Raw genomic sequence first — 7,337 nt, forward strand, 5'->3', positions numbered from 1 at the left:
ATTAATCGGTTCGTTGTCAGTTTGACAACGTCACTATTTTCTATATCATAATCTATTATATTTGTTTTTATTTGAGAAAAATAGAGACCTTCCAAATACATATTTTTTTGATCAATGAAGGAGGTCCTTTTTAAACAAAAAAATATATATATATGAATAGATTTCGAAATATGATCATCATTATTTCCAGGAGCGACGAGAGGGGAGGAAGAGGGGGGAGGGGGGCAATTTCACTGCTTGAATTAAGACACTGATGAGGAATCATCCTCCCTTCAATCGTAAATGAATGATGGAAGGAATGAGTTCCCTCTTAATCCGATCAGATCCGACACATCCAACGTGTGATTAACTGTGATAAATAAAAACAACCTGCCACCGATTCGTTTTAGCAATAAATAAATAAATAAATACAATAAATATAAGAGCCGGGAGGGGGGAAATACACAACATTCGAGGCCTCGATTAATTTTAAAGGGTGTCCACGTTTCCGCAGCGTGTGCGATATTCTTTTCCTTCTTTAGTCTCCTTTATTTATTTATTCTTAATGGTTGAATTTAACCATATTTATACCGCATACGTGTGGTGGGTGCATTTTTTGTATTTTAAAAAGACTGGAAATGGACACGCAAAAAATAATTGGAGAAATTACAGCAAGAAATGAACTTGACATACCCTACAAAATAGGCCTATAGACTGTATTTTATATATATATATATATATATATATATACCTACGACATTTTTCTGCTAATCAAATACAATACAATTCCCATATTTTTTATACCTCAGACATCCCGATATATTAATTCGTTAATAATACACCGTTACTACGTATTTCCGCCCTTGTAACATTTTTCTGCGTGAATCAATCGATTGTATATATCATATAACAAATACATTTATCTGTTTTTTGGGGGGGGGGGGGGGGGGCAAACACTTTAATAACAGCGTCGCCTTTTTTTATTCTCCAAATTGTATTCCCCATCCGATCAAACGCGTTTAAGATATTATCAAAAAATAAAAACAAAACAAAGACAGATTAATAAAGGTTCTTTTCTTGATCTGTTTTTTTTTTTTCCGGCGTGAAATAAACGCACGGGTGACGAATTAATCGCGGCGTTCATCTCCGCAGGAGAAGGTCATATGTAAACAACAAAAAAAAAAGAAAAAAAAAAGAAGAAGCAATATGAATAAAATATAAATAAACAATGAAATTAATTGATCGGATAATCAAAAAAAAAAACGTTACATTTGACACACTCTCGACTTGATTTACTTATCTATGTATGTTCCCTCTCTCTCTCTCCCTCCCTCCCTCCCTCTCGGCATTCTACCGCGCACAGCCCGCAGATGACATGCAATCCATTTGGACACCGGACACCTCACCTGGCTCTCCATCTATTATTCACGGTCGTTTTTGGGGGGGGTGGGGTGTGCTGATTATAGCAGGCGAAACAAAATATTGCCTTTTTGTGCTTGTCATCCTAAATGGGGGGGGGGGGGGGGGTCACTAGACACGTCAGGACGGTTCCACCAGCCCCCGATTTGACGATTTTCCTCCTTTCAAGCCCCTCAAAACCCCCCTGTCTGCCTCATGTGTACGCTCGCGACGCGTCCACGATGCGCGCCGTGCGCGTGTCGCCCCCGCGGACGCCCCGTCACAACCTGCGCACGCACTACCTTGGCATTGCCTCCATGCGCGTGCACAGGGGGTCCTGTGACTTCAGTGGGAAATATGACAATAACACAAAAAAGACGTCAAACGGTCCCGGTGTCGTGTAAACAAACAGAGAGCAATACATAATCATAACTATAATAATAATAACTATAATAACTATACTAATAATTATAATAATAGTAGTAGTAGTAAAACAGACGCCACTGACCTTAAAGTCTGATCGATAATCCAACGTGAACGTTTAAAAAAAAATCCAATGGTAAACTCCCGCGCCAGCCTCTCTGATGTGCGTTATCTGTGTGTTGTTGTTGTTGTTGTTGTTGTTGTTGTTGTTGTTGTTTTAATCCAATATTTCGACGGAAAGCAGCCGAAATGACGCGTGATCCTTTGCTGTTGTTCTTGTTTGTTTTAGTTTTTATTTTCCTCCTCCAAAGAATAAAAAACGAAACTCAAGCCACAAGTTTCCAGGGGGGTGGGTTTCACCGTCGTTACCGCGCGACGCACAGCGAAGCCGCAGACCGCAGCGTCTCACGCACACGTGCGGTGGAGCCCCGCGCGCTGCTGGGTGCGACTGGCGGGGCGGGGCGGGCGCGCGCGCGGGCTGGCCGGCCGCGGGCACGTCCGCGCGCGCGCACGCACGCACACAAGTAGCCGCTCACGCACGCACGCGCGCGCGCGCACCGGGCGAATGCGCGCGGCTCCACCCCTCTCCTCGGCGCCACGCGCTGCATTTAAAGGCGTAGTCAGGTGGACCGACAACCGAGACACGCGCACACACGCACGCACACGCACGCACACGCACGCATACACACACAAGCACGCACGCACGCACGTACGCACGCACGCGCGCACACACCGACGAATTTGCGCACATGAAAAAAAAAATTAAAAACGAATAATAACACACCTGCGGCTATTTGAGAGCTCAAAAGAGTCATTTCGTTACGTCGTTTGAAGGTAGGTTTTTATGATTAATATAACAGTAAAAAAAAACCTTTCGTTTCTATTCAAATCGAGAGCTGAATAAAGAAGGATGGATTTGGGGGGAGAACGTAGTATAGGCCTACACGCACGCACACACACACACACACACACCACTGGTATATATATATACACACATAAAACTATATTAACTGAAAATGGCGTTTCAACTCGTCCTTGAATATACTTTGCCAGTAATGCTCAATTATCATTTTTGACATTTGTATTTTATTTTAAAAACGTCGACACCTGCTTTCTCATCCGCTCCTCTGATCACGCGGCTCTGTGGAATACTCCGCTCTGATTGGCCGACAGCCGCAGCGAGCGGTCATTTATTTTCGAATAACATCGTTGCCACCGGTACCGTCGACGATGACTCGGAGGAGGCCGAAAACCGAAAAGTCTTTCTGAGGGACAGGAAAGGAATTCAACACACTTGTAGGAGCGGTTGGCTGACTTGCGTTTATTTTCACCAGAAGAGGGGACATGGCGGATGGATTCCAATTCAAAAACAAAAATCATCTTTTTGAAGACAAAAATCTTCATAGCTGATAATATTAGTCAGAATTTTTTTCCACAGTCTTCAGAAATGTTTTACGTTTTGCACAAATAATTCAATTTTAAAGGGCCATCGATGAAGACCAATTGTTATATTTGAGGGGAATTGAGAGATGCAATTTTTTTTAATCAGCATTTCTTCCATTTGATTTAAAAATGAATTCTCAAGCTGAAATTAACACGCCAACAGACTCTTTCAATCCAGGGTGCTGGATCCACTGCCTTTCTGCTTTGGGAGATTCCTGTTTTTATCTTAGCCCCATTTCTTGTGTTGTAGAATTATTTTTTTTTAGTCGAAACATTTATAGTTCTGCATAGCTATGCCCGTGCTATTTAAATATATACCCACGATAAAGCAATAGTGTTTGTCTAAATGTAAGATAAATTCACCTTAAGTGATGTGCAACGGCCAGGGTCAATAGTGGCTAACTTAATAGGTTGGTGGCAAATATCATTAATCAGTGTAACTTTCTGTTATGATAAAGTCAGATACAGCGCTGATGTGAAATGTATAAAAAAATCACTTGCAAATAGCTCATATTTTAATAGTGGTATTTTATACTGAAAAAAAACATTATCAGTAAACAGCGCAGCTGCCATGGCCTCTTCAAAATGATCTATGACATCTGGACCTATATTACATGTATATGTTGATTTCAAAATGTGACTGAACATTGGAGTAGGCCTAAAAAAAAGGCATGATATTCTAAAATGTGGATCAACCCAGCTATTCTTGTTTGTCTTATACAACGGCAACCCCCACCTTCACAGACCCTAAATTACTTCTATTGAGGAAAAACTATTGTATGTAATTTAAAATGCATTTGTTCTCTTTCAATTCCACGCCTTTATTCTCATTCGTATTTTCAAATGCAGAAGAATCTCACAACCTTTCCTGATTAGCGCCATTGGCACATGGCTGAAATAGGAAGACCTGCTTCGACCAGGTGGTGTTGCCATCATATGAAACCTTAGGCGGATTAACGCTTCACAACCCACTCTCCTTATCTCGTTTCCCCTCGCGCAACTCCATTTTACCCCAGTTAGTTACATGTATTCCCAAATACACACGTCCAGTGTTTAACCTTTCCCCTGTAATTAAAACCTTCCCTCTCTTTATTCTTTCATTCTGTTATGGCTGGTAATGAATGGAAAGGTGTTGCCGCCATTCCGCTTACAAACACTGCTCACCCTGTTGTCTTCTTCTCCCATGGCAGCAGCGTTATTGATCTAAGTGATTAATTAATAGCCAGTGTCAGCCATGTATTTCAATTATACTGGGAAGCCCATGGGTCGTTTTGCATGCACATAGCTGCACAATCCTGTCGGGTGAAGACATACAATAAGTAAGTCTCACTGTGGCCCTCTACTGGTTTACCGCGGAACACTTTTAAACCGTATTTATTACATATATCTACACATTTGTTAATGTTTCTCCCCTCGTGTGTGTTTTGTTATGGTAAGTACTTTTCAAACGACGTCTGAAGATAGATAGATAGATAGATAGATAGATAGATAGATAGATAGATAGATATTTGAAGATGTAACTATACTATGACTATAAAATGATTATTTTTTCCGGTTTAATTCCCTACAGTATGAGGAACATATCATGTTTCAGGTATATATAGCATTATATGTTCACATTTTCAGGTTTTATTTTCTATCATCTTGCCATATCTTATTGTTTACAGTTAACTGTGAGGTTTATTGTATATTTCACTTTTCCTCCAGATATGGACATTTTTTATTTTAATATTTTTATTGTATTGTTTGTTGTTTATTCTATTGATTGTGATTATTACTGCCTATTGCTTACATGTGAGCTGTTGGGACTTGCAATCTCCCTCCGCGTGTGTGTGGTGTGTGTGTGTGTGTGTGTGTGTGTGCGTGTGTGTCCACGGCAGGTTGACTGTATTTAGGCTGCGGCATGCAGCAAACTTTTAAATTAGATCTTGCAGATCTAATTTGAGTCAAGATTCAACAACTGGATTGCTTCTTTCTCCCCTCAGATTTGTTCAGAAACAGATTTTAGCCGAGTGATAAGGTGAAATCAGTGAAAGTTTGTAGAGAAATACAATGAAATCAAATGAGTAAAGCTCATTGGCTCACAGAATCCGGAACTTGTGCTCAAACTCCATTGGCTCAGAAGAAGGGGTTTCGGGAGGGTGGATCCTCCCACTTAAACAGCCCATTTTCAGACAGGGTGGATTGGAAGGATGTTAGAATGACTCAAATGCATAATCTGAGAGGTATTTTCAGCAAAAACTTTAAAAACATGTTTTGGGGACCTCGGATACCATTAACTTGGTGTAAAGTAACATAATAAGTCCACAATTTAAGTCAAGTTCATAAAAACACAGTGGGATAATATCCAGAACATATGTACCACTGCTAAGGGGTGAGGCCAGGGTGAGATGCAAGCTAATAGGACGGGTGTGGTTAACCAAATGCAAGACTGTAAAAACAAATCTTAAGTCTTGATTTAAACATTTAAACAGAAGCAGCAGCTCTGATTTCCGTGAGTAGGGCATTCCAGAGTATCGGGGCCCGGAGTGAGAATGCTCTGGAGACAGCAGACTTCTTTTTAAACTCCAGGAATTGCTAAAACAACAGCATGTTGCGAGCTTAAGGCTGGAGATGGTACATAAAGTAGCACTAAGTCAGTGAGATAGGAAGGTGCAAGGCCGTCAAGTCTTATATAGGTAAGTAGCAAAACCTTAAAGTCACATCTGAGGTAAACCAGGAGCCAGTGCAAGGTAGCCAGTATTGGGGTAACGTTCTAGTCCGCAGCGTTTTGTACTAACTGAAGGCTTTAAATACAAGACATGAGAAGGCCAGAGAGCAACACATTACAGTAATCTAGGGCGGATGTTACAAATGCATAAACTATGGTCTCTGCATCTCTCTTGGATAGAATTGTCACGATCTCCGCCTTCTTCTACCTTCTCCTCCCTCTCCTTACCTGTCTCATTAGCCCAACTCCATTCACCTGCGCACACAGCTGTTCCCGATCTGTAATCTAACCCCTATATATACCTCTCTCACCAGTCACCCATTGCCAGATTGTCTTCGATGCTTGCACCAGACTCTCCAGCGTTCTCCGGGTCGACTCCCCGCTACCGACTCTGCCTTGCCCCGACCACGTATCCTGCCTGCCCCCCCGCCTGTCTTCTGTCTGCACTCCCCGTTATCGAACATGCCTGTCCCCGACGATGTATCCTGCCTGCTCCCTGCCTGTCTTCCGTCCGCTCTACAAATAAAAGACATTACCAAATATCCCTGCGTGTCTTTGTGCTGCAATTGGGTCCTAACCACACCCATTACAGTACAATCTGGCCAACAATGGACCCAGCACACAACGCCGAGCCGCTGGCACGCCTGGGAAGGGTGGAGTCACAGCTCCAACACCAGGAGGCTGTCCCAGCCTCCACCTCAGCGGACGTTCAGCGAGCAGCGGCTAGCCAGGAGCAAGGGCTCGCCACACTAGCCGCCCAGGTCCAGCAGCTCGCCATCGCTCTTGGTCAGTTCATCCCGCCGCCTGCTTCCCCGGACCCACCTCCACCAGCACCGGCCCAGCCTGGGTACTCCCTGGAGCCCCGGGTGAGGGTTCCAGAACGCTACGCCAGAGACGCAGACGGCTGTAGTCCGTTCATCACGAACTGTTCCATCCTCTTCGCTCTGCAGCCCCACGCCTTCGCCTCTGAGGAAGCCAGGGTGGCGTTCACCGTGAATCACCTGACGGGCCGTGCTCGGCTGTGGGGAACGGCCGAGTGGGAACGACGCACACCAGCCTGCTCCTCCTTCCATGCCTTCGTTGCCGAGCTCCGCAAGGTGTTCGGGGTGACATCACGAGGTCCAGATGCTGCTGGTGGTCTCCTGGGTCTCAGTCAAGGGTCCCACTCCGTGGTCGATTACGCGATCGACTTCCGCACCCAGGCTCGACTGAGCGAGTGGAACCCGGCAGCCCAGATTGAGGCGTTCCTGATGGGATTAGCAGAGTACGTGAAGGATGAGCTAGTTTCCCACGACCTGCCCACCTCTCTCGATGGCATCATTGAGCTTGCTTCCCGTATCGACCGACGCATCCAGGCCCGGCAGTGAGAGAGGCGTCAGAGGCA

This window comes from Zeus faber (genome assembly GCF_960531495.2).
Source record: "Zeus faber genome assembly, chromosome: 13".
Taxonomy (NCBI): domain Eukaryota; kingdom Metazoa; phylum Chordata; class Actinopteri; order Zeiformes; family Zeidae; genus Zeus; species Zeus faber.